The 27427-nt window shown below is 41.3% G+C and overlaps 14 non-coding genes across 14 annotated transcripts; all 14 read left to right on the top strand.

Annotated features, from left to right (window-relative positions):
* Positions 1–12300: 12300 nt before the first annotated feature.
* Positions 12301–12486, top strand: LOC128321804 (U2 spliceosomal RNA). The gene has a single exon (XR_008305322.1). It is a non-coding gene; the product is annotated as a U2 spliceosomal RNA (small nuclear RNA).
* Positions 12487–13498: 1012 nt separating this feature from the next.
* Positions 13499–13684, top strand: LOC128321828 (U2 spliceosomal RNA). Its single transcript, XR_008305348.1, has one exon. It is a non-coding gene; the product is annotated as a U2 spliceosomal RNA (small nuclear RNA).
* Positions 13685–14365: 681 nt separating this feature from the next.
* Positions 14366–14551, top strand: LOC128321803 (U2 spliceosomal RNA). The gene has a single exon (XR_008305321.1). It is a non-coding gene; the product is annotated as a U2 spliceosomal RNA (small nuclear RNA).
* A 969-nt stretch (positions 14552–15520) lies between these two features.
* LOC128321802 (U2 spliceosomal RNA) lies at positions 15521–15706 on the top strand. Its single transcript, XR_008305320.1, has one exon. It is a non-coding gene; the product is annotated as a U2 spliceosomal RNA (small nuclear RNA).
* Positions 15707–16675: 969 nt separating this feature from the next.
* LOC128321801 (U2 spliceosomal RNA) lies at positions 16676–16861 on the top strand. Its single transcript, XR_008305319.1, has one exon. It is a non-coding gene; the product is annotated as a U2 spliceosomal RNA (small nuclear RNA).
* Positions 16862–17834: 973 nt separating this feature from the next.
* Positions 17835–18020, top strand: LOC128321800 (U2 spliceosomal RNA). Its single transcript, XR_008305317.1, has one exon. It is a non-coding gene; the product is annotated as a U2 spliceosomal RNA (small nuclear RNA).
* Positions 18021–19001: 981 nt separating this feature from the next.
* On the top strand, positions 19002–19187 carry LOC128321799 (U2 spliceosomal RNA). Its single transcript, XR_008305316.1, has one exon. It is a non-coding gene; the product is annotated as a U2 spliceosomal RNA (small nuclear RNA).
* A 982-nt stretch (positions 19188–20169) lies between these two features.
* Positions 20170–20355, top strand: LOC128321798 (U2 spliceosomal RNA). The gene has a single exon (XR_008305315.1). It is a non-coding gene; the product is annotated as a U2 spliceosomal RNA (small nuclear RNA).
* A 983-nt stretch (positions 20356–21338) lies between these two features.
* LOC128321797 (U2 spliceosomal RNA) lies at positions 21339–21524 on the top strand. Its single transcript, XR_008305314.1, has one exon. It is a non-coding gene; the product is annotated as a U2 spliceosomal RNA (small nuclear RNA).
* A 969-nt stretch (positions 21525–22493) lies between these two features.
* Positions 22494–22679, top strand: LOC128321868 (U2 spliceosomal RNA). Its single transcript, XR_008305387.1, has one exon. It is a non-coding gene; the product is annotated as a U2 spliceosomal RNA (small nuclear RNA).
* A 983-nt stretch (positions 22680–23662) lies between these two features.
* LOC128321796 (U2 spliceosomal RNA) lies at positions 23663–23848 on the top strand. Its single transcript, XR_008305313.1, has one exon. It is a non-coding gene; the product is annotated as a U2 spliceosomal RNA (small nuclear RNA).
* A 972-nt stretch (positions 23849–24820) lies between these two features.
* Positions 24821–25006, top strand: LOC128321808 (U2 spliceosomal RNA). Its single transcript, XR_008305327.1, has one exon. It is a non-coding gene; the product is annotated as a U2 spliceosomal RNA (small nuclear RNA).
* A 971-nt stretch (positions 25007–25977) lies between these two features.
* LOC128321795 (U2 spliceosomal RNA) lies at positions 25978–26163 on the top strand. Its single transcript, XR_008305312.1, has one exon. It is a non-coding gene; the product is annotated as a U2 spliceosomal RNA (small nuclear RNA).
* Positions 26164–27132: 969 nt separating this feature from the next.
* Positions 27133–27318, top strand: LOC128321794 (U2 spliceosomal RNA). The gene has a single exon (XR_008305311.1). It is a non-coding gene; the product is annotated as a U2 spliceosomal RNA (small nuclear RNA).
* Positions 27319–27427: the final 109 nt, after the last annotated feature.

The following is a 27427-nucleotide window of genomic DNA, read 5'->3' as shown; positions in this document are numbered from 1 at the left end:
AATTTGCATTTTTAATTGTAATTCTGGTGGCTTCCACAGTTTTTACTGTGCCTGGAATGAGTAGGTTAGGAGATTAGGAATAAGTATTAAATTTTTGAACTTTGCTTCCAATTTATCGCTCCTTGCTTTTATTGGATGGCCAATTGTATATGCTAATTTTAGGGAGCGTGCTAGTTGGTGCAAACTCCAACTCAGCTATGCTCTCCTATAGCACCATTTTCCCTGCAGGCTGAAGGTAGGCTCTAATTTATTGTTTTAGATGCCAACAATCTGATATTTACCACTAATCATTCCAAGAAATATACATCAACCCCTAATCCTATAAACAGGGGTGTCTAATCCACAAAGAGCCAGTGTGGCTGCAGCTTTTCTTTCCAAACAATCAGGATCACACCTCATTCTACTCGTTTAATCAGTTGGTCTCAATTATCAAACAATTCATGTGTGATCCTGTTTGTATGGAACAAAAACCTACAACCACACCGGCACTTTGCGGCTAAGATTGGACACTGCTCAATACGTACAAATGCACACACTTTTAAACATCCTGTGTAATCCTGTAAATACAAAATAATACAAACACAGTCATACAACAGTTACAAATGCAACAGATGCATGTTTTACTTGTTTAACTTGTTTTTGACTCATGTATTTTATTTTTAGTTTGATATACACATACAGATGTTTACAAACAACTGTCCACCAGCACCAGGCCAATGCTCGTGCACTTTGGCGGTCCAGGGGAGGAGGCTGTGTGAGCTAGTCCGTGGCATCAATGATGCTCTGGATTCCCTTGACAAGATTCAAGCAGCCCTTAACAATGTTACCGAAGTCCTTACCCACATTGTGAGTCATTTTATGGAGTCCCTTGATGTAGGTCAAGTGTCCGCCGATGATGATCATGGATCCACTGGCCACAGTCCGAGTCCTTTTATGGAGGCCCCTGACGATGGTCAAGTGTCCCCCGATGATGTTCATGGATCCCCTGGCCACAGTCTGAATCATTTTATGGAGGCTGGGACTGCTGAGGAGGATGGTAACCCAGTCCATGAAGGTGAGTGTGTTTCTGTTTGAAACATTCGAAACATCAGCTGATACTTTGTCCCCAACATTGCGTTTACATTTGTAATAGAACCATCTCTTTTCTATACCAACCAGTGTGATGTGAAGATTTTACTGAGATTAATTTATTCTTTTAAATTTATTTTTCCACAGAGGGAGCCATGGTACACAGCACACGTTCAGACTGAGACTCATAAACATGCACATACATGTGATCATCCACACAAATCATCCACATGTACACCACACAACACTCTCTATAGACAGACAGACACACATACACACAATATTGACTTTAAATAAAATCCCAGTAAAGAAATTTCGGTCTCAGTGTGTTTATTTAAAAGGTTTCAGCACCGAAAGAGGTTCCAAGAGTTTCCATCAAATCAAAAAAGGGATCATACAGCCTAGGATACATCCAGATGTTCATAGGTAGAGGGTGAGGTGGTTAACATAAGTTATATAGGCCTCAAATGAAGACATTTAGAGAACAATCTGTAAGTCCTGCTGTAGAAAACATGGTGTAAGTCCAGGACTGAGAAGGGAGCACAATGTTTGCACAGCTTATTTCTCATCAACGGAAAGGCAACAGGTCACTTGCGGCAGGAAGCCCAGGTCTCCTGCTGATGCTGACTACCGGTGCCCATCGGAGCCAGCCTTCGGTGGGATCGAACTTGCGTTTGGGGTGCTTCCCGACATCGTGCGTAAAACTGGACTCCAGAATCGAGTTCTTCGCCTCAGAGAACTTGTCTGACATCTTTCGGTGGTGAGCTTCTGGTTTGACTCCACAATACCTGATTTTTTAGAAATTAATATTTTAAATGTATAAATTTATCCCTAGGGTTTCTTCTTCTTCAGTTATAAATAATTCCCTTGTATAATTGTGTATTATATGGTCAGAAAAGTGCCAAAATGTATATATTTCTTTAAAGCAGCTTTGTGACAATGTCCATTGTTAAAAGCACTACACAAATAAAATTGAATTGAATTGAATATTTCCCTCTTGGAATGTTTAATTCATAATTCTAGTTAGTTTTTAAGATATTGTTCCATGCTGCACAGCCAATGATAATTTGCATTTTTAATTGTAATTCTGGTGGCTTCCACAGTTTTTACTGTGCCTGGAATGAGTAGGTTAGGAGATTAGGAATAAGTATTACATTTTTGAACTTTGCTTCCAATTTATCACTCCTTGCTCTTATTGGATGGCCAATTGTATATGCTAATTTTAGGGAGCGTGCTAGTTGGTGCAAACTCCAACTCAGCTATGCTCTCCTATAGCACCATTTTCCCTGCAGGCTGAAGGTAGGCTCTAATTTATTGTTTTAGATGCCAACAATCTGATATTTACCACTAATCATTCCAAGAAATATACATCAACCCCTAATCCTATAAACAGGGGTGTCTAATCCACAAAGAGCCAGTGTGGCTGCAGCTTTTCTTTCCAAACAATCAGGATCACACCTCATTCTACTCGTTTAATCAGTTGGTCTCAATTATCAAACAATTCATGTGTGATCCTGTTTGTATGGAACAAAAACCTACAACCACACCGGCACTTTGCGGCTAAGATTGGACACCACTGCTCAATACGTACAAATGCACACACTTTTAAACATCCTGTGTAATCCTGTAAATACAAAAATAATGCAGGCACAGTCATACAACAGTTACAAATGCAACAGATGCATGTTTTACTTGTTTAACTTGTTTTTTCCTTGTGTATTTTATTTTTACTTTGATATACACATACAGATGTTTACAAACAACCGTCCACCAGCATCAGGCCAATGCTCGTGCACTTTGGCGATCCGGGCGAGCAGGCTGAGTGAGCTATTCGATGGCATCAGTGATGCTCTGGATACCCTTGACAAGATTCAAGCAGCCCTGAACAATGTTAACGAAGCCCTTACCCACATTCTGAGTCATTTTATGGAGTCCCTTGATGAAGGTCAAGTGTCCCCCGGTGATGTTCATGGATCCACTGGCCACAGTCCGAGTGATTTTATGGAGGCCCCTGATGATGGTCAAGTGTCCCCCGGTGATGTTCGTGGATCCACTGGCCACAGTCCGAGTGATTTTATGGAGGCCCCTGATGTTGGTCAAGTGTCCCCCGGTGATGTTCGTGGATCCACTGGCCACAGTCCGAGTCCTTTTATGGAGGCCCCTGATGATGGTCAAGTGTCCCCCGATGATGTTCATGGATCCCCTGGCCACAGTCTGAATCATTTTATAGAGGCTGGGACTGCTGAGGAGGATGGTAACCCAGTCCATGAAGGTGAGTGTGTTTCTGTTTGAAACATTCGAAACATCAGCTGATACTTTGTCCCCAACATTGCGTTTACATTTGTAATAGAACCATCTCTTTTCTATACCAACCAGTGTGGTGTGAAGATTTTACTGAGATTAATTTATTCTTTTAATTTTTTTTTTCCACAGAGGGAGCCATGGTACACAGCACACGTTCAGACTGAGACTCATAAACATGCACATATATGTGATCATCCACACAAATCATCCACATGTACACCACACAACACTCTCTATAGACAGACAGACACACACACACATACACACAATATTGACTTTAAATAAAATCCCAGTAAAGAAATTTCGGTCTCAGTGTGTAAGTCCAGGACTGAGAAGGGAGCACAATGTTTGCACAGCTTATTTCTCATCAACGGAAAGGCAACAGGTCACTTGCGGCAGGAAGCCCAGGTCTCCTGCTGATGCTGACTACCGGTGCCCATCGGAGCCAGCCTTCAGTGGGGTCGAACTTGCGTTTGGGGTGCTTCCCGACATCGTGCGTAAAACTGGACTCCAGAATCGAGTTCTTCGCCTCAGAGAACTTGTCTGAAAACTTTCGGTGGTGAGCTTCTGGTTTGACTCCACAATATCTGATTTTTTAGAAATTAACATTTTAAATGTATAAATTTATTCCTAGGGTTTCTTCTTTTTCAATTATAAATAATTCCCTTGTATAATTGTGTATTATATGGTCAGAAAAGTGCAAAAATTTATATATTTCTTTAAAGCAGCTTTGTGACAATGTCCATTGTTAAAAGCACTACACAAATAAAATTTAATTGAATTGAATATTTCCCTCTTGGAATATTTAATTCATAATTCTAGTTAGTTTTTAAGATATTGTTCCATGCTGCCCAGCCAATGATAATTTGCATTTTTAACTGTAATTCTGGTGGCTTCCACAGTTTTTTCTGTGCCTGGAATGAGTAGGTTAGGAGATTAGAAATAAGTATTACATTTTTGAACTTTGCTTCCAATTTATCACTCCTTGCTTTTATTGGATGGCCAATTGTATATGCTAATTTTAGGGAGCGTGCTAGTTGGTGCAAACTCCAACTCAGCTATGCTCTCCTATAGCACCATTTTCCCTGCAGGCTGAAGGTAGGCTCTAATTTATTGTTATAGATGCCAACAATCTGATATTTACCACTAATCATTCCAAGAAATATACATCAACCCCTAATCCTATAACAGGGGTGTCTAATCCACAAAGAGCCAGTGTGGCTGCAGCTTTTCTTTCCAAACAAGCAGGATCACACCTCATTCTACTCGTTTAATCAGTTGGTCTCAATTATCAAACAGTTGATCATGTGTGATCCTGTTTGTATGGAACAAAAACCTACAACCACACCGGCACTTTGCGGCTAAGATTGGACACCACTGCTCAATACATACAAATGCACACACTTTTAAACATCCTGTGTAATCCTGTAAATACAAAAATAATGCAGGCACAGTCATACAACAGTTACAAATGCAACAGATGCATGTTTTACTTGATTATTTCTTTATTCTTTGTGTATTTTATTTTTAGTTTGATGTACACATACAGATGTTTACAAACAATCATCCACCAGCACCAGACCAATGCTCGTACACTTTGGAGGTCCGGGGGAGGAAGATGTATGAGCTACTCAGTGGCATCAATGATGCTATAGAGACCCTCGACAACATTCAAGCTTCCATTAACAATGATATTAATGATGTTCATGAAGCCCTTGGCCAAAGACTGAGTCATGTTATGGAGGCTGAGAGCCCTAAGGAGGATGCCAACCCAGTCCATGAAGGTGAGTGTGTTTCTGTTTGAAACATTTGAAACATATTGTCAGGTTACTGATACATGTCCCCAACTTTGAGTTTACATTTGTAATAGAACGATTTCATCTCTATACCAACCAGTGTGGTGTGAAGACTTTACTGAAAAAAATGTATTCTTTTTTTTTTTTCAGAGGGAGCCATGGTACAGAGAGCACCTAGGGTTAGGGTTATCATACACACAAATATCATCATACACATGTACACACACACACACACACACACACACACACACACACACACACACACTGCTTTCATGTCGTATTTCAGTTATTTTCTGCTCCCACAGGCTGATGGAAATCTTCTTGTTAGTTCCAACTGCCCTCAACGTGTAGCGCTTAATGTAAGTTTTATTGCCTGTTATCAGTCAGGATTACTTTTGATATTTAATTTATTTTTTGACCTTTACAGCGGAATGATGATTATGAGGTAATGGCTAGTATAGAAATTTATGAAGAGCCTTGTTCATCCCAAGAGCCTAAAAAAGAGGTAGGCACAAATTTTAGCAGCACACATCTTATTTTCTCAAGTATCTAGGATGTTTTGATGGAGTTATTTTTATTCTCTGTACGCTCCACAGCGGGATGCCACACACCATCCATCCCAGGAAGAGGTACTATGCATATTTTAACAATCAAAAGGCTCTTATCAATCATCAATATTGTCTCGACTGTTATTTATTTAATTTTCTATCTGTACAGATTTCCGGTAAGCCTGTGAGCGGTAGGACAAAACGCCAACTGATACGTGTGCCCTCAACTGTGAGTGTACATTTGTAAAAGAGCCATCTATTCTATAACCAACCCATATGGTGTGAAGATTTTACTGAGATAATTTTTTTTTTTTTTTTTTGCAGCTGGAGCCATGGTACAGAGAGCACCTTCAGACTCAGACTCATAGAGAGCACCATCACACACACATACACACATATACTTGCAGTTGCAACATAATATAATTCTTAACAGACAATTCACACACGCACACACACACACACACACAATATTGACTTTAAATAAAATCCCAGTAAAGACATTTTGGTCTCAGTGTGTTTATTTAAAAGTTTTCAGCACCGAAAGAGGTTCCAAGAGTTTCCATCAAATCAAAAAAGGGATCATACAGCCTAGGATACATCCAGATGTTCATAGGTAGAGAGTGAGGTGGTTAACATAAGTTATATAGGCCTCAAATGAAGACATTTAGAGAACAATCAGCATTCAATCCACAACCAGCAGGCTGAAGAACAGTTTCTACCCGCAGGCCATAAGGATCCTGAATAAACTCTAATCCAGTGATTTAGTTGTAAAATATCACAATTAGTAAAATAATGGACAATATCACAAATTATGCAAAATTCAAATAAAGAAAATTCCCATGCACCTAAGCCATATTTGAATGATGTATTCACAATAAAGAAAGTCAAAAAAGAGATTAATTCAATACATTAAAAAAAAAATAGACGAATTTTAGGCGATTAGGGAAATAGATCACATTCCAAAAAGGCAATCCGCAAATGAGTGATATGCAAATCACATTTTATTGACCTTTCCAAAAAATTGATCTAATTCCAAAAATATGCTCTTGAGAGTTACCATGGAGCAACAGCGCCATGGCCAAATGGTGAACTGCAACAAAAGTGCAATTTTTGACATTTAATATCTCGAAAACGAAAAGAGATAGACCAAAATTTTTTTTTGATTCTTCAAGAGCTGAGGCAAGACTGTATTATGAGCACATTTGGGGATTTTATTAAAAATTGCAAAAATTCATATTGAATTAGGGATTTACGTCCAAGCTGGCATTCCCTGGGCCCTAATTAGGGTTGGGGTTAGGTTTCGGGTTAGGGTTAGGGTGAGCATTAGGGTTAGGGTTAGTGTTTGGGTTAGGTTAGGATTAGGTTTAGGGTTAGGTTAGGGAAAGATCAAGTCCTCATATGTTGAGTGTATGCTCTTTAGTGCACAGGCTCACTTTGTTCTATTCTAGAGTTAAAAAGAACGAGGCCAGACCCGTTTTCTTATACAAATACAAAAAAAATTTTTTTTATATATATAAAAAAATTGGATCCCTGGGTAAGGGTGATCCTTAAAACAGTGCAAATTTAAAATCCCCAAATGGTAAATGAGTAAATAAAAAATATAAATTTAAAAAAACATAAAATATATAAATAAATAAAATAAAAAGAAAGGATGCTTTTTTAAAATATGATTAAGAAAATAAAATCAATAAAGTTAAAATGAGAGAGCTAAATAAAAATACCCACTAAGTTCAAAAGGAACAGTGACCTGGAAAGGGACCAGGAGTCCCCATAAAGAAAGTAAAAATGGAGGTGGGGGGGGAAAAGACAACATTATTTAAATAAAACAAGGAACCTAAGGGACCGGATAGGGCGTGCAGTTTTTCCCAAGTCAGATCCACACCCCATATCTGGCTGAGTGATCAAAGCACAGGATCCCGGGTGAAAGCTCCATTCAATGTCTGCACACTCCCATGTCCACATACAGCTCACATTTACCTGTAGATGTATCCATCTCATGGGGCAGATTTGGGAGTTAAGTTTATATCCTTGGAGCCAGGGTACCCACTCCAGTAGAAGAGCAGGGAAACAAAAGAGGGTCAAGATAGAGAAGGGGGAAGATTAGGGTTAGGGTAGGAATAAGGCTTGGGGTTAGGGTAGGGGGTTAGCAGTTAGGGTTAGGTGTTAGAATTGGGGTTCAAGATGGGAGATTGAGGTTGGGGTAGGGAGGGGGAAGGGAAAAGGGTTAGAATTGGGCTTGAAGTGAAGGTCATGGTTCGAGTTAGGATTAGGGTTAAATAGGGTTATGGGGTTGGGGTTAGGGTTGGGGTTCAGGGTAGGACGTTGGGGTTCGGGTTAGGATTAGGGTCAGGGTAGGAGGGTGGGGTTCGGGTTAGGGTTAGGTAGGGTTAAGGGTTAGGGTTCGGGTTCCGGGTAGGAGGTTGAGGTTGAGGTTAGGGTTAGGGTTCATGGTAGGAGGCTGAGGTTAGGGTAAGGGTCAGGGTAGGAGGTTGAGGTTAGGGTTAGGGTTAGGTTAGGGTTAGGGTTAGGGTTAGGGTCAGGGTAGGGGTTAGGATCAGGGTAGAAGGTTGAGGTTAGGGTTAGGGATAGGGTTAGGGTAGAAGGTTGAGGTTAGGGTTAGGGTTAGGGTCAGGGTAGAAGGTTGCGGTTAGGGTTAGGGTTAGGGGGTTAGGGTTAGGGGTTAGGGGTTAGGGTTAGGGTTAGGGGTTAGGGTTAGGGGTTAGGGTTAGGGGTTAGGGTTAGGGTTAGGGGGTTAGGGTTAGGGTTAGGGGGTTAGGGTTAGGGGTTAGGGTTAGGGGGTTGAGGTTAGGATTCGAAATAAGGTTTTGGAGTTGAGGTTCCGGTCCAACCCAGGTGCGGAATGATGGTTGAGGTTGAGGTAAAAGCTGAGAAATTGTGTGGAAATAAAGTAAAGCATCACAATATTGTGGTTTTATAAAAAGTTATTCAATTTATTTTACTGGATCAACCCATGGCATTGTCCGTCCCAGTGGAAGAAGTGCTGAAACCTAAAAAAAGTGCTCTAAGTGCTAGTAAAAGTGCTAACAATTGAGTCAAGTGAAAAGTGCTAATAATCAAAACAAGTGCTATATAAATACTTTAAACCATATTTACAAAGTGTGTATTTGTACGTGCACAAATCCACCAAGTTGTGTTTAATCATCAAACCAAATCAAAACAAAACCAAACGCTCCACCGAGACGTCCATTATACAACGGATTGCTCCAGTATCAAGTGCTATTTTTACTCACAATAAATGTGACAGAATGGGTATAAAAAAGAACAAAGAAAAGAAAGGAGAAGAAGAAGAAGGAAAAGAAGAGGAAAAGAAGAAGAAAAGAAGAAAAAGAAGAACAAGGTAAAGAAAAAGAGCAGAGGACAAAAGAAAAACAACGGGGGAAAGAAGAGAATACTGTAAAAAGAAGAATGGGTTAGCCCTATTTCCTCTCTCTATATGGGTATCTCTGGTTCCAAGTCTCCAAGTCTAAGATGTTCTCCTAGTATTGAAGCCATGAGGATGGTCTGTGTGCAGTTTATTTATCCAATATACTTCTCTTCTTCTTCTCTGTTCCCTGTTCCATGCCCTATTGGCCTCCAAACCCGAGATCCTGAGCTTCTGTATCCCAACCCTTGCAAAATGGCATATTAAGTGTGTGTTGCGTGGTCTGTGTTGAATGGAGTAAATGTGTTGTTTCAGCCTTTGTTCCAGACTGTACTCAGTTTCTCCAATATATCTCTTATGGCAGTGTGTGCAAGTGATCATGTAAATGATATTCGTGGTCTTGAGGTTTGTTCTTTGTGGCACTAGGTGTCCCTTGTTTCCCATCTCCACTGACCTGAGCTGTTGAAAATGTGTTGCTAATATAGGAGGAATCACTCGTCGGTCTGATTTCAAACTGGCCCTGACCAGGAGATCCCGTAGATTTTTATTTCTTCTATAAGCTGATATTGGTTTGAATGACCGAAGTGGTGCGTATAGTTCTTGTGTTTTTTGGAATTGTTGTTTAAGCTTATTGTTGAGGATTTTGGATGTTTCTGAAAAAGTCGTGACTATGGGGATGACATCCTTGGGTTCCGGCACCAATCGTGTTGGGTTATTTCTGAGATCCTGCAACGTGTCTCTTTTGATGGCTCTCAAGAATCTGTTAGAAAATCCTCGGGATCTAAGGGCTTTGAATAGAGTTTGTGTTGCTTCATGGAAATGTTGATCAAGTGAGCAAATTCTATGAAATCGAATGATTTGTGATTTGATTACCCCCTTGAAAGTATGTCTAGGATGATAACTTGTTTTAAATAGTAGAGAGTGGGAATCAGTGGGTTTGAAAAACACTTTAGTATGTAGTGTTTTGGAATTATTCTCCGTCGGGATGGCAAAAACTGTAATGTCTAAAAAGTTAATGTTATCCGAATTAAGAGTTGCTTTGACTTTAATGTGTTTATGATGGGAATTGGCCAAATTCAAAAAGGTGTCAAAATGTTCCCTGTCATGGTGCCAGACCCCAAAGATGTCATCCAGATATCGATAATACACTGCGGGTAAGTGGGGACACTTTGGAAACAATGTTTCTTCCCACTCAGACATATAAATATTCGCGTAGGCTGGAGCAAATTTCTTCCCCATAGCAGTTCCTTGAACCTGTAAATATAATTGAGAGTTAAATTCAAAGTCATTGCAGGTTAAATTTATTTCCAACAGCTGAAGAAGTTCTGCATCTGGCCGGCTTGAATCTGGATACCTGTTAAAACATTTCGTTATTGCCTGCAATCCTGCCTCTGTACTGATATTTGTGTAAAGGCTTTCCACATCCACAGTGAATAGGAAGGCCGAGTCTGGAATTGTCATGTTCTTGATTTTGTTTATAAAGTCATATGTATCTTTTAAGTAACTGGGATGAAGTTGTGAGACAGGATTGAGGAAATAATCAATGTATTGTGCCACATTGTAGGTCTCACTCCCACAATCCGACACAATCGGGCGTCCCTGTGGAACCTCGGAAGGGACTGTCCACGCCTGTGGGTCTTTATGAATTTTGGGCAATAGATAAAATTTCCGCTGCCTTGGTGGGTTTGGACAAATAAGGTAATTAAACTGTTTAGTGTTAATGAAGCCTTTCTGTTTTAAGTCCTGTAAAATGGATGTTACCAATGATTGTGTTTCCTGTTGTAATGAGTGTGGAAGTAAAGTGTAATGATTGGTATTGTTTAATTGTCTATTTGCTTCTAGTAAGTATTGTTGTTTGTCCATTATGACGATCACAGAGCCTTTATCTGCCGGTTTAATTATTATATCTTTGTTGGTTTGTAATTCTTTGAGTGCTCTGCGTTCTGTGGCGGTTAAATTATCTGCTTGATTGTTGGAAAAGTCTGAAAGAGAATTGATAATCCTCCTGTTCTTTTTAATCAACTGCTTTATAGGTGAACTGGTCTGTTTGGTGCTCGGTTCCCATCTGGATTTTTCTGTGAATTGTACTTGTTCTTTACATTTTGTGTACTGGAAGTGGTCTAAAATTTTAAGTTGTCTATTGTAAGCGTGGACATCCCTCCCCAGCTCCCCCAAGTCTGTACTGCATGGCGTCAGGATGAAGGTGAGACCCTTGTTGACCTGTGAGACAAAAAGTTTTGGATAGGTTACTGATGTTGGTGTGCTTTTTATTGTCTGTTTTATTGCACTTCACCATTCCTAAAAGTTTAACTGATCCAACCAGTATGTAAACATTTGTGAATCCGTGGTCCAGTGGATCGGGTCCCTTGGGTACACCTTGAACCTAAGTGGGTGAAGTTCCTGCAATGGATTACCATGTGCCAGTATATGAGTGTTCAGTTTTGTTAGAGTTTCTTGTTGTCGTCTAGGTAGGATATCTGAGTAGTTTAATAATGGGGTGTAGATCGGGGCATTGGGAAAAACCACTGCAGCAATTCTCCACAACTCTTGCAACTGTTTTTTTGTTGTACTTTCTAAAGTTTGTTCTCTATTATTAATTCCTAATGATAGGACGATTTTTTGAGCATTTGGGTTAGGAGTTAATTTTTGAAACACCTTGGCTATATGTAAAAAGTTGGCTCCAGGGTTAGGGTTGGGGTTAGGGTTAAGATTAGGGTTAGGGTTAGGGTTGGGGTTTGGTTCAGAGTTAGGGTTGGGGTTTGAGTTAGTGTTTGGGTTAGAGTGAAGGTTAGGATTAAGGTTAGGGTTGGGGTTAGGGTTGGGGTTAGAATTAGGGTTGGGGTTAGGGTTAGAGTTGGGGTAGGGGTTAGGGATAGAATTAATGTTGCAGTTGGGGTTAGGAAAGGGATTAGCGTTGGGGTTAGGATTAGAGTTGGAGTTAGAATTAGGATTAGGGTTGGGGTTAGGGTTAGGGTAAGGGTTAGGATTAGGGTTGGGGTTGGGGTTAGGGTTGGGTTAGGGTTAGGGTTACCACACTCCCACTCTGACACTCAACCTGATAGGTTAGGTATGTTAGGGCTAGGGTTATGGTAAGGGGCAACCCCACCCCCACCCCCACCCCCACCCTGATATCTTTTATTGGTCCCACAGAAGAAAAAGAACAGAGTGCAATATGATACTAAAAAAAAAGAAAATGCTGGTTGTTGCTTCTCGGCCTTTTGGCTACGATCAGTTGTCCTATCTGTTCTTGTGTTTATTGAATGTCTGATACATTCTCTCCTCGAGGACTCTATATTAAATGGATTTTTAGAGCTGAGAGAGGGGCTGGCTCCATCCACTCCACACATCAACCTGGTATTACAGTACCTCCACGGATGGTGCACCTTCTCAAAATGTTGAAAGAAAGAAGTTGTTTTATTTTCTCTTCTTTCACAAAGACCACAACCATAAGAGTGGCTAGAAAGAAGTAAGGGAAGCAACTCCAACCCCACAGACAGCTTTAGGATGGCTTAAACACTGAGTGAGTGAGTGAGTGAGTGAGTGACTGAGTGATTGAGTGAGTGAGTGGGTGATGGCTATCTCTAAAAGTGATTGGGAACTAGTAATCTGGCTCAGTGTAAGGTGACTTGAGCAACCCCATCCCCACCCTGATATCTTTTATAGCTCCCACAGAAGAAAAAAGAGCACAGTGCCATATGGTACTTAAAAAAAGGGAACAGATGTAATTTGTAAATGTTTCAGCTGTGCTTAGTGAGAAAGGAGGGAGAATAACAGGTTTTAATACAAACTATAGCCCATTGCATAAACACTAACTAACTGAGTGACTGACTGACTGGCTGACTGACTAAGTGAGTGGATGGGTGTATGATGGCTATCTCTATAAGTGATTGGGAACTAGTAATCTGGCTCAGTGTAAGGTGACTTGAGCAACCCCACCCCCAGCCCCACCCTGATATCTTTTATAGATCCCACAGAAGAAAAAGAACAGAGTGCCATATGATACTTTAAAAAAAAAAAAAAAAAAAAAAAAAAAAAAGAAGAGATATAATTTGTAAATGTTCCAGCTGTGCTTAGTGAGAAAGGTGGGAGAATAACAGGTTTTAATACAATCTAGAGCCCATTGCTAAATCTAATCAAATCCTACACCTATAGCGACTGCTCTGCCTGTTTCCAATAGCTATCAAGGTGACAAAAGACATTGCCCAGTATCTGTTGGGGGTGGAGTCTGCCTACCACTCTGGAGTCACCGCTTTACTGTGGGGTGTTCTTCAGGCCAGAGGAAAATGCTGGTTGGGTAGACTATGATCCTGCCCCACACTGCTTGTCAGTAGGTGGCAGTAATGTAGCTAAAAGTTGTATGGCATCTGCCATTAAACACCAAGAAGAAGAAAATGCTGGTTGTTGCTTCTCGGCCTTTTGGCTACAATCAGTTGTCCTATCTGTTCTTGTGTTTATTGAATGTCTGATACATTCTCTCCTCGAGGACTCTATATTAAATGGATTTTTAGAGCTGAGAGAGGGGCTGGCTCCATCCACTCCACACATCAACCTGGTATTACAGTACCTCCACGGATGGTGCACCTTCTCAAAATGTTGAAAGAAAGAAGTTGTTTTATTTTCTCTTCTTTCACAAAGACCACAACCATAAGAGTGGCTAGAAAGAAGTAAGGGAAGCAACTCCAACCCCACAGACAGCTTTAGGATGGCTTAAACACTGAGTGAGTGAGTGAGTGAGTGATGGCTATCTCTATAAGTGATTGGGAACTAGTAATCTGGCTCAGTGGAAGGTGACTTGAGCAACCCCACCCCCAGCCCCACCCTGATATATTTTATAGATCCCACAGAAGAAAAAGAACAGAGTGCCATATGATACTTTAAAAAAAAAAAAAAAAAAAAAAAAAAAGAAGAGATATAATTTGTAAATGTTCCAGCTGTGCTTAGTGAGAAAGGTGGGAGAATAACAGGTTTTAATACAATCTAGAGCCCATTGCTAAATCTAATCAAATCCTACACCTATAGCGACTGCTCTGCCTGTTTCCAATAGCTATCAAGGTGACAAAAGACATTGCCCAGTATCTGTTGGGGGTGGAGTCTGCCTACCACTCTGGAGTCACCGCTTTACTGTGGGGTGTTCTTCAGGCCAGAGGAAAATGCTGGTTGGGTAGACTATGATCCTGCCCCACACTGCTTGTCAGTAGGTGGCAGTAATGTAGCTAAAAGTTGTATGGCATCTGCCATTAAACACCAAGAAGAAGAAAATGCTGGTTGTTGCTTCTCGGCCTTTTGGCTACGATCAGTTGTCCTATCTGTTCTTGTGTTTATTGAATGTCTGATACATTCTCTCCTCGAGGACTCTATATTAAATGGATTTTTAGAGCTGAGAGAGGGGCTGGCTCCATCCACTCCACACATCAACCTGGTATTACAGTACCTCCACGGATGGTGCACCTTCTCAAAATGTTGAAAGAAAGAAGTTGTTTTATTTTCTCTTCTTTCACAAAGACCACAACCATAAGAGTGGCTAGAAAGAAGTAAGGGAAGCAACTCCAACCCCACAGACAGCTTTAGGATGGCTTAAACACTGAGTGAGTGAGTGAGTGAGTGATGGCTATCTCTATAAGTGATTGGGAACTAGTAATCTGGCTCAGTGTAAGGTGACTTGAGCAACCCCATCCCCACCCTGATATCTTTTATAGATCCCACAGAAGAAAAAAGAGCACAGTGCCATATGGTACTTAAAAAAAGGGAACAGATGTAATTTGTAAATGTTTCAGCTGTGCTTAGTGAGAAAGGAGGGAGAATAACAGGTTTTAATACAAACTATAGCCCATTGCATAAACACTAACTAACTGAGTGACTGACTGACTGGCTGACTGACTAAGTGAGTGGATGGGTGTATGATGGCTATCTCTATAAGTGATTGGGAACTAGTAATCTGGCTCAGTGTAAGGTGACTTGAGCAACCCCACCCCCAGCCCCACCCTGATATCTTTTATAGATCCCACAGAAGAAAAAGAACAGAGTGCCATATGATACTTTAAAAAAAAAAAAAAAAAAAGAAGAGATATAATTTGTAAATGTTCCAGCTGTGCTTAGTGAGAAAGGTGGGAGAATAACAGGTTTTAATACAATCTAGAGCCCATTGCTAAATCTAATCAAATCCTACACCTATAGCGACTGCTCTGCCTGTTTCCAATAGCTATCAAGGTGACAAAAGACATTGCCCAGTATCTGTTGGGGGTGGAGTCTGCCTACCACTCTGGAGTCACCGCTTTACTGTGGGGTGTTCTTCAGGCCAGAGGAAAATGCTGGTTGGGTAGACTATGATCCTGCCCCACACTGCTTGTCAGTAGGTGGCAGTAATGTAGCTAAAAGTTGTATGGCATCTGCCATTAAACACCAAGAAGAAGAAAATGCTGGTTGTTGCTTCTCGGCCTTTTGGCTACGATCAGTTGTCCTATCTGTTCTTGTGTTTATTGAATGTCTGATACATTCTCTCCTCGAGGACTCTATATTAAATGGATTTTTAGAGCTGAGAGAGGGGCTGGCTCCATCCACTCCACACATCAACCTGGTATTACAGTACCTCCACGGATGGTGCACCTTCTCAAAATGTTGAAAGAAAGAAGTTGTTTTATTTTCTCTTCTTTCACAAAGACCACAACCATAAGAGTGGCTAGAAAGAAGTAAGGGAAGCAACTCCAACCCCACAGACAGCTTTAGGATGGCTTAAACACTGAGTGAGTGAGTGAGTGAGTGATGGCTATCTCTATAAGTGATTGGGAACTAGTAATCTGGCTCAGTGTAAGGTGACTTGAGCAACCCCATCCCCACCCTGATATCTTTTATAGATCCCACAGAAGAAAAAAGAGCACAGTGCCATATGGTACTTAAAAAAAGGGAACAGATGTAATTTGTAAATGTTTCAGCTGTGCTTAGTGAGAAAGGAGGGAGAATAACAGGTTTTAATACAAACTATAGCCCATTGCATAAACACTAACTAACTGAGTGACTGACTGACTGGCTGACTGACTAAGTGAGTGGATGGGTGTATGATGGCTATCTCTATAAGTGATTGGGAACTAGTAATCTGGCTCAGTGTAAGGTGACTTGAGCAACCCCACCCCCAGCCCCACCCTGATATCTTTTATAGATCCCACAGAAGAAAAAGAACAGAGTGCCATATGATACTTTAAAAAAAAAAAAAAAAAAAGAAGAGATATAATTTGTAAATGTTCCAGCTGTGCTTAGTGAGAAAGGTGGGAGAATAACAGGTTTTAATACAATCTAGAGCCCATTGCTAAATCTAATCAAATCCTACACCTATAGCGACTGCTCTGCCTGTTTCCAATAGCTATCAAGGTGACAAAAGACATTGCCCAGTATCTGTTGGGGGTGGAGTCTGCCTACCACTCTGGAGTCACCGCTTTACTGTGGGGTGTTCTTCAGGCCAGAGGAAAATGCTGGTTGGGTAGACTATGATCCTGCCCCACACTGCTTGTCAGTAGGTGGCAGTAATGTAGCTAAAAGTTGTATGGCATCTGCCATTAAACACCAAGAAGAAGAAAATGCTGGTTGTTGCTTCTCGGCCTTTTGGCTACGATCAGTTGTCCTATCTGTTCTTGTGTTTATTGAATGTCTGATACATTCTCTCCTCGAGGACTCTATATTAAATGGATTTTTAGAGCTGAGAGAGGGGCTGGCTCCATCCACTCCACACATCAACCTGGTATTACAGTACCTCCACGGATGGTGCACCTTCTCAAAATGTTGAAAGAAAGAAGTTGTTTTATTTTCTCTTCTTTCACAAAGACCACAACCATAAGAGTGGCTAGAAAGAAGTAAGGGAAGCAACTCCAACCCCACAGACAGCTTTAGGATGGCTTAAACACTGAGTGAGTGAGTGAGTGAGTGAGTGATGGCTATCTCTATAAGTGATTGGGAACTAGTAATCTGGCTCAGTGTAAGGTGACTTGAGCAACCCCATCCCCACCCTGATATCTTTTATAGATCCCACAGAAGAAAAAAGAGCACAGTGCCATATGGTACTTAAAAAAAGGGAACAGATGTAATTTGTAAATGTTTCAGCTGTGCTTAGTGAGAAAGGAGGGAGAATAACAGGTTTTAATACAAACTATAGCCCATTGCATAAACACTAACTAACTGAGTGACTGACTGACTGGCTGACTGACTAAGTGAGTGGATGGGTGTATGATGGCTATCTCTATAAGTGATTGGGAACTAGTAATCTGGCTCAGTGTAAGGTGACTTGAGCAACCCCACCCCCAGCCCCACCCTGATATCTTTTATAGATCCCACAGAAGAAAAAGAACAGAGTGCCATATGATACTTTAAAAAAAAAAAAAAAAAAAGAAGAGATATAATTTGTAAATGTTCCAGCTGTGCTTAGTGAGAAAGGTGGGAGAATAACAGGTTTTAATACAATCTAGAGCCCATTGCTAAATCTAATCAAATCCTACACCTATAGCGACTGCTCTGCCTGTTTCCAATAGCTATCAAGGTGACAAAAGACATTGCCCAGTATCTGTTGGGGGTGGAGTCTGCCTACCACTCTGGAGTCACCGCTTTACTGTGGGGTGTTCTTCAGGCCAGAGGAAAATGCTGGTTGGGTAGACTATGATCCTGCCCCACACTGCTTGTCAGTAGGTGGCAGTAATGTAGCTAAAAGTTGTATGGCATCTGCCATTAAACACCAAGAAGAAGAAAATGCTGGTTGTTGCTTCTCGGCCTTTTGGCTACGATCAGTTGTCCTATCTGTTCTTGTGTTTATTGAATGTCTGATACATTCTCTCCTCGAGGACTCTATATTAAATGGATTTTTAGAGCTGAGAGAGGGGCTGGCTCCATCCACTCCACACATCAACCTGGTATTACAGTACCTCCACGGATGGTGCACCTTCTCAAAATGTTGAAAGAAAGAAGTTGTTTTATTTTCTCTTCTTTCACAAAGACCACAACCATAAGAGTGGCTAGAAAGAAGTAAGGGAAGCAACTCCAACCCCACAGACAGCTTTAGGATGGCTTAAACACTGAGTGAGTGAGTGAGTGAGTGATGGCTATCTCTATAAGTGATTGGGAACTAGTAATCTGGCTCAGTGTAAGGTGACTTGAGCAACCCCATCCCCACCCTGATATCTTTTATAGATCCCACAGAAGAAAAAAGAGCACAGTGCCATATGGTACTTAAAAAAAGGGAACAGATGTAATTTGTAAATGTTTCAGCTGTGCTTAGTGAGAAAGGAGGGAGAATAACAGGTTTTAATACAAACTATAGCCCATTGCATAAACACTAACTAACTGAGTGACTGACTGACTGGCTGACTGACTAAGTGAGTGGATGGGTGTATGATGGCTATCTCTATAAGTGATTGGGAACTAGTAATCTGGCTCAGTGTAAGGTGACTTGAGCAACCCCACCCCCAGCCCCACCCTGATATCTTTTATAGATCCCACAGAAGAAAAAGAACAGAGTGCCATATGATACTTTAAAAAAAAAAAAAAAAAAAAAAAAAAAAAAAGAAGAGATATAATTTGTAAATGTTCCAGCTGTGCTTAGTGAGAAAGGTGGGAGAATAACAGGTTTTAATACAATCTAGAGCCCATTGCTAAATCTAATCAAATCCTACACCTATAGCGACTGCTCTGCCTGTTTCCAATAGCTATCAAGGTGACAAAAGACATTGCCCAGTATCTGTTGGGGGTGGAGTCTGCCTACCACTCTGGAGTCACCGCTTTACTGTGGGGTGTTCTTCAGGCCAGAGGAAAATGCTGGTTGGGTAGACTATGATCCTGCCCCACACTGCTTGTCAGTAGGTGGCAGTAATGTAGCTAAAAGTTGTATGGCATCTGCCATTAAACACCAAGAAGAAGAAAATGCTGGTTGTTGCTTCTCGGCCTTTTGGCTACGATCAGTTGTCCTATCTGTTCTTGTGTTTATTGAATGTCTGATACATTCTCTCCTCGAGGACTCTATATTAAATGGATTTTTAGAGCTGAGAGAGGGGCTGGCTCCATCCACTCCACACATCAACCTGGTATTACAGTACCTCCACGGATGGTGCACCTTCTCAAAATGTTGAAAGAAAGAAGTTGTTTTATTTTCTCTTCTTTCACAAAGACCACAACCATAAGAGTGGCTAGAAAGAAGTAAGGGAAGCAACTCCAACCCCACAGACAGCTTTAGGATGGCTTAAACACTGAGTGAGTGAGTGAGTGAGTGAGTGATGGCTATCTCTATAAGTGATTGGGAACTAGTAATCTGGCTCAGTGTAAGGTGACTTGAGCAACCCCATCCCCACCCTGATATCTTTTATAGATCCCACAGAAGAAAAAAGAGCACAGTGCCATATGGTACTTAAAAAAAGGGAACAGATGTAATTTGTAAATGTTTCAGCTGTGCTTAGTGAGAAAGGAGGGAGAATAACAGGTTTTAATACAAACTATAGCCCATTGCATAAACACTAACTAACTGAGTGACTGACTGACTGGCTGACTGACTAAGTGAGTGGATGGGTGTATGATGGCTATCTCTATAAGTGATTGGGAACTAGTAATCTGGCTCAGTGTAAGGTGACTTGAGCAACCCCACCCCCACCCCCACCCTGATATCTTTTATAGATCCCACAGAAGAAAAAGAACAGAGTGCCATATGATACTTTAAAAAAAAAAAAAAAAAAAAAAAAAAAAGAAGAGATATAATTTGTAAATGTTCCAGCTGTGCTTAGTGAGAAAGGTGGGAGAATAACAGGTTTTAATACAATCTAGAGCCCATTGCTAAATCTAATCAAATCCTACACCTATAGCGACTGCTCTGCCTGTTTCCAATAGCTATCAAGGTGACAAAAGACATTGCCCAGTATCTGTTGGGGGTGGAGTCTGCCTACCACTCTGGAGTCACCGCTTTACTGTGGGGTGTTCTTCAGGCCAGAGGAAAATGCTGGTTGGGTAGACTATGATCCTGCCCCACACTGCTTGTCAGTAGGTGGCAGTAATGTAGCTAAAAGTTGTATGGCATCTGCCATTAAACACCAAGAAGAAGAAAATGCTGGTTGTTGCTTCTCGGCCTTTTGGCTACGATCAGTTGTCCTATCTGTTCTTGTGTTTATTGAATGTCTGATACATTCTCTCCTCGAGGACTCTATATTAAATGGATTTTTAGAGCTGAGAGAGGGGCTGGCTCCATCCACTCCACACATCAACCTGGTATTACAGTACCTCCACGGATGGTGCACCTTCTCAAAATGTTGAAAGAAAGAAGTTGTTTTATTTTCTCTTCTTTCACAAAGACCACAACCATAAGAGTGGCTAGAAAGAAGTAAGGGAAGCAACTCCAACCCCACAGACAGCTTTAGGATGGCTTAAACACTGAGTGAGTGAGTGAGTGAGTGAGTGATGGCTATCTCTATAAGTGATTGGGAACTAGTAATCTGGCTCAGTGTAAGGTGACTTGAGCAACCCCATCCCCACCCTGATATCTTTTATAGATCCCACAGAAGAAAAAAGAGCACAGTGCCATATGGTACTTAAAAAAAGGGAACAGATGTAATTTGTAAATGTTTCAGCTGTGCTTAGTGAGAAAGGAGGGAGAATAACAGGTTTTAATACAAACTATAGCCCATTGCATAAACACTAACTAACTGAGTGACTGACTGACTGGCTGACTGACTAAGTGAGTGGATGGGTGTATGATGGCTATCTCTATAAGTGATTGGGAACTAGTAATCTGGCTCAGTGTAAGGTGACTTGAGCAACCCCACCCCCAGCCCCACCCTGATATCTTTTATAGATCCCACAGAAGAAAAAGAACAGAGTGCCATATGATACTTTAAAAAAAAAAAAAAAAAAAAAAAAAAAAAGAAGAGATATAATTTGTAAATGTTCCAGCTGTGCTTAGTGAGAAAGGTGGGAGAATAACAGGTTTTAATACAATCTAGAGCCCATTGCTAAATCTAATCAAATCCTACACCTATAGCGACTGCTCTGCCTGTTTCCAATAGCTATCAAGGTGACAAAAGACATTGCCCAGTATCTGTTGGGGGTGGAGTCTGCCTACCACTCTGGAGTCACCGCTTTACTGTGGGGTGTTCTTCAGGCCAGAGGAAAATGCTGGTTGGGTAGACTATGATCCTGCCCCACACTGCTTGTCAGTAGGTGGCAGTAATGTAGCTAAAAGTTGTATGGCATCTGCCATTAAACACCAAGAAGAAGAAAATGCTGGTTGTTGCTTCTCGGCCTTTTGGCTACGATCAGTTGTCCTATCTGTTCTTGTGTTTATTGAATGTCTGATACATTCTCTCCTCGAGGACTCTATATTAAATGGATTTTTAGAGCTGAGAGAGGGGCTGGCTCCATCCACTCCACACATCAACCTGGTATTACAGTACCTCCACGGATGGTGCACCTTCTCAAAATGTTGAAAGAAAGAAGTTGTTTTATTTTCTCTTCTTTCACAAAGACCACAACCATAAGAGTGGCTAGAAAGAAGTAAGGGAAGCAACTCCAACCCCACAGACAGCTTTAGGATGGCTTAAACACTGAGTGAGTGAGTGAGTGAGTGATGGCTATCTCTATAAGTGATTGGGAACTAGTAATCTGGCTCAGTGTAAGGTGACTTGAGCAACCCCATCCCCACCCTGATATCTTTTATAGATCCCACAGAAGAAAAAAGAGCACAGTGCCATATGGTACTTAAAAAAAGGGAACAGATGTAATTTGTAAATGTTTCAGCTGTGCTTAGTGAGAAAGGAGGGAGAATAACAGGTTTTAATACAAACTATAGCCCATTGCATAAACACTAACTAACTGAGTGACTGACTGACTGGCTGACTGACTAAGTGAGTGGATGGGTGTATGATGGCTATCTCTATAAGTGATTGGGAACTAGTAATCTGGCTCAGTGTAAGGTGACTTGAGCAACCCCACCCCCAGCCCCACCCTGATATCTTTTATAGATCCCACAGAAGAAAAAGAACAGAGTGCCATATGATACTTTAAAAAAAAAAAAAAAAAAAGAAGAGATATAATTTGTAAATGTTCCAGCTGTGCTTAGTGAGAAAGGTGGGAGAATAACAGGTTTTAATACAATCTAGAGCCCATTGCTAAATCTAATCAAATCCTACACCTATAGCGACTGCTCTGCCTGTTTCCAATAGCTATCAAGGTGACAAAAGACATTGCCCAGTATCTGTTGGGGGTGGAGTCTGCCTACCACTCTGGAGTCACCGCTTTACTGTGGGGTGTTCTTCAGGCCAGAGGAAAATGCTGGTTGGGTAGACTATGATCCTGCCCCACACTGCTTGTCAGTAGGTGGCAGTAATGTAGCTAAAAGTTGTATGGCATCTGCCATTAAACACCAAGAAGAAGAAAATGCTGGTTGTTGCTTCTCGGCCTTTTGGCTATGATCAGTTGTCCTATCTGTTCTTGTGTTTATTGAATGTCTGATACATTCTCTCCTCGAGGACTCTATATTAAATGGATTTTTAGAGCTGAGAGAGGGGCTGGCTCCATCCACTCCACACATCAACCTGGTATTACAGTACCTCCACGGATGGTGCACCTTCTCAAAATGTTGAAAGAAAGAAGTTGTTTTATTTTCTCTTCTTTCACAAAGACCACAACCATAAGAGTGGCTAGAAAGAAGTAAGGGAAGCAACTCCAACCCCACAGACAGCTTTAGGATGGCTTAAACACTGAGTGAGTGAGTGAGTGAGTGAGTGATGGCTATCTCTATAAGTGATTGGGAACTAGTAATCTGGCTCAGTGTAAGGTGACTTGAGCAACCCCATCCCCACCCTGATATCTTTTATAGATCCCACAGAAGAAAAAAGAGCACAGTGCCATATGGTACTTAAAAAAAGGGAACAGATGTAATTTGTAAATGTTTCAGCTGTGCTTAGTGAGAAAGGAGGGAGAATAACAGGTTTTAATACAAACTATAGCCCATTGCATAAACACTAACTAACTGAGTGACTGACTGACTGGCTGACTGACTAAGTGAGTGGATGGGTGTATGATGGCTATCTCTATAAGTGATTGGGAACTAGTAATCTGGCTCAGTGTAAGGTGACTTGAGCAACCCCACCCCCAGCCCCACCCTGATATCTTTTATAGATCCCACAGAAGAAAAAGAACAGAGTGCCATATGATACTTTAAAAAAAAAAAAAAAAAAAAAAAAAAAAAGAAGAGATATAATTTGTAAATGTTCCAGCTGTGCTTAGTGAGAAAGGTGGGAGAATAACAGGTTTTAATACAATCTAGAGCCCATTGCTAAATCTAATCAAATCCTACACCTATAGCGACTGCTCTGCCTGTTTCCAATAGCTATCAAGGTGACAAAAGACATTGCCCAGTATCTGTTGGGGGTGGAGTCTGCCTACCACTCTGGAGTCACCGCTTTACTGTGGGGTGTTCTTCAGGCCAGAGGAAAATGCTGGTTGGGTAGACTATGATCCTGCCCCACACTGCTTGTCAGTAGGTGGCAGTAATGTAGCTAAAAGTTGTATGGCATCTGCCATTAAACACCAAGAAGAAGAAAATGCTGGTTGTTGCTTCTCGGCCTTTTGGCTACGATCAGTTGTCCTATCTGTTCTTGTGTTTATTGAATGTCTGATACATTCTCTCCTCGAGGACTCTATATTAAATGGATTTTTAGAGCTGAGAGAGGGGCTGGCTCCATCCACTCCACACATCAACCTGGTATTACAGTACCTCCACGGATGGTGCACCTTCTCAAAATGTTGAAAGAAAGAAGTTGTTTTATTTTCTCTTCTTTCACAAAGACCACAACCATAAGAGTGGCTAGAAAGAAGTAAGGGAAGCAACTCCAACCCCACAGACAGCTTTAGGATGGCTTAAACACTGAGTGAGTGAGTGAGTGAGTGATGGCTATCTCTATAAGTGATTGGGAACTAGTAATCTGGCTCAGTGTAAGGTGACTTGAGCAACCCCATCCCCACCCTGATATCTTTTATAGATCCCACAGAAGAAAAAAGAGCACAGTGCCATATGGTACTTAAAAAAAGGGAACAGATGTAATTTGTAAATGTTTCAGCTGTGCTTAGTGAGAAAGGAGGGAGAATAACAGGTTTTAATACAAACTATAGCCCATTGCATAAACACTAACTAACTGAGTGACTGGCTGACTGACTAAGTGAGTGAATGGGTGGATGATGGCTATCTCTATAAGTGATTGGGAACTAGTAATCTGGCTCAGTGTAAGGTGACTTGAGCAACCCCACCCCCACCCCCACCCCCACCCCCACCCTGATATCTTTTATAGGTCCCACAGAAGAAAAAGAACAGAGTGCCATATGATACTTTAAAAAAAAAAAAAAAAAAGAAGAGATATAATTTGTAAATGTTCCAGCTGTGCTTAGTGAGAAAGGTGGGAGAATAACAGGTTTTAATACAATCTAGAGCCCATTGCTAAATCTAATCAAATCCTACACCTATAGCTACTGCTCTGCCTGTTTCCAATAGCTATCAAGGTGACAAAAGAGATTGCCCAGTATCTGTTGGGGGTGGAGTCTGCCTACCACTCTGGAGTCACCGCTTTACCGTGGGGTGTTCTTCAGGCCAGAGGAAAATGCTGGTTGGGAAGACTATGATCCTGCCCCACACTGCTTGTCAGTAAGTGGCAGTAATGAAGCTAAAAGTTGTATGGCATCTGCCATTAAACACCAAGAAGAAGAAAATGCTGGTTGTTGCTTCTCAGCCTTTTGGCTACGATCAGTTGTCCTATCTGTTCTTGTGTTTATTGAATGTCTGATACATTCTCTACTCGAGGACTCTATATTAAATGGATTTTTAGAGCTGAGAGAGGGTCTTGCTCCATCCACTGCACACATCAACCTGGTATTACAGTACCTCCACGAATGGTGCACCTTCTCAAAATGTTGAAAGAAAGAAGTTGTTTTATTTTCTCTTCTTTCACAAAGACCACAACCATAAGAGTGGCTAGAAAGAAGTAAGGGAAGCAACTCCAACCCCACAGACAGCTTTAGGATGGCTTAAACACTGAGTAAGTGAGTGAGTGAGTGATGGCTATCTCTATAAGTGATTGGGAACTAGTAATCTGGCTCAGTGTAAGGTGACTTGAGCAACCCCATCCCCACCCTGATATCTTTTATAGCTCCCACAGAAGAAAAAAGAGCACAGTGCCATATGGTACTTGAAAAAAGGGAACAGATGTAATTTGTAAATGTTTCAGCTGTGCTTAGTGAGAAAGGAGGGAGAATAACAGGTTTTAATACAAACTATAGCCCATTGCATAAACACTAACTAACTGAGTGACTGGCTGACTGACTAAGTGAGTGGATGGGTGGATGATGGCTATCTCTATAAGTGATTGGGAACTAGTAATCTGGCTCAGTGTAAGGTGACTTGAGCAACCCCACCCCCACCCCCACCCCCACCCCCACCCTGATATCTTTGATAGGTCCCACAGAAGAAAAAGAACAGAGTGCCATATGATACTTTAAAAAAAAAAAAAAAAAGAAGAGATATAATTTGTAAATGTTCCAGCTGTGCTTAGTGAGAAAGGTGGGAGAATAACAGGTTTTAATACAATCTAGAGCCCATTGCTAAATCTAATCAAATCCTACACCTATAGCGACTGCTCTGCCTGTTTCCAATAGCTATCAAGGTGACAAAAGACATTGCCCAGTATCTGTTGGGGGTGGAGTCTGCCTACCACTCTGGAGTCACCGCTTTACTGTGGGGTGTTCTTCAGGCCAGAGGAAAATGCTGGTTGGGTAGACTATGATCCTGCCCCACACTGCTTGTCAGTAGGTGGCAGTAATGTAGCTAAAAGTTGTATGGCATCTGCCATTAAACACCAAGAAGAAGAAAATGCTGGTTGTTGCTTCTCGGCCTTTTGGCTACGATCAGTTGTCCTATCTGTTCTTGTGTTTATTGAATGTCTGATACATTCTCTCCTCGAGGACTCTATATTAAATGGATTTTTAGAGCTGAGAGAGGGGCTGGCTCCATCCACTCCACACATCAACCTGGTATTACAGTACCTCCACGGATGGTGCACCTTCTCAAAATGTTGAAAGAAAGAAGTTGTTTTATTTTCTCTTCTTTCACAAAGACCACAACCATAAGAGTGGCTAGAAAGAAGTAAGGGAAGCAACTCCAACCCCACAGACAGCTTTAGGATGGCTTAAACACTGAGTGAGTGAGTGAGTGAGTGATGGCTATCTCTATAAGTGATTGGGAACTAGTAATCTGGCTCAGTGTAAGGTGACTTGAGCAACCCCATCCCCACCCTGATATCTTTTATAGATCCCACAGAAGAAAAAAGAGCACAGTGCCATATGGTACTTAAAAAAAGGGAACAGATGTAATTTGTAAATGTTTCAGCTGTGCTTAGTGAGAAAGGAGGGAGAATAACAGGTTTTAATACAAACTATAGCCCATTGCATAAACACTAACTAACTGAGTGACTGACTGACTGGCTGACTGACTAAGTGAGTGGATGGGTGGATGATGGCTATCTCTATAAGTGATTGGGAACTAGTAATCTGGCTCAGTGTAAGGTGACTTGAGCAACCCCACCCCCAGCCCCACCCTGATATCTTTTATAGATCCCACAGAAGAAAAAGAACAGAGTGCCATATGATACTTTAAAAAAAAAAAAAAAAAAAGAAGAGATATAATTTGTAAATGTTCCAGCTGTGCTTAGTGAGAAAGGTGGGAGAATAACAGGTTTTAATACAATCTAGAGCCCATTGCTAAATCTAATCAAATCCTACACCTATAGCGACTGCTCTGCCTGTTTCCAATAGCTATCAAGGTGACAAAAGACATTGCCCAGTATCTGTTGGGGGTGGAGTCTGCCTACCACTCTGGAGTCACCGCTTTACTGTGGGGTGTTCTTCAGGCCAGAGGAAAATGCTGGTTGGGTAGACTATGATCCTGCCCCACACTGCTTGTCAGTAGGTGGCAGTAATGTAGCTAAAAGTTGTATGGCATCTGCCATTAAACACCAAGAAGAAGAAAATGCTGGTTGTTGCTTCTCGGCCTTTTGGCTACGATCAGTTGTCCTATCTGTTCTTGTGTTTATTGAATGTCTGATACATTCTCTCCTCGAGGACTCTATATTAAATGGATTTTTAGAGCTGAGAGAGGGGCTGGCTCCATCCACTCCACACATCAACCTGGTATTACAGTACCTCCACGGATGGTGCACCTTCTCAAAATGTTGAAAGAAAGAAGTTGTTTTATTTTCTCTTCTTTCACAAAGACCACAACCATAAGAGTGGCTAGAAAGAAGTAAGGGAAGCAACTCCAACCCCACAGACAG

Source organism: Pangasianodon hypophthalmus, chromosome 19 (genome assembly GCF_027358585.1).
Source record: "Pangasianodon hypophthalmus isolate fPanHyp1 chromosome 19, fPanHyp1.pri, whole genome shotgun sequence".
In the NCBI taxonomy this organism is placed as follows: domain Eukaryota; kingdom Metazoa; phylum Chordata; class Actinopteri; order Siluriformes; family Pangasiidae; genus Pangasianodon; species Pangasianodon hypophthalmus.
This window is presented reverse-complemented; position numbering and strand designations above follow the sequence as displayed.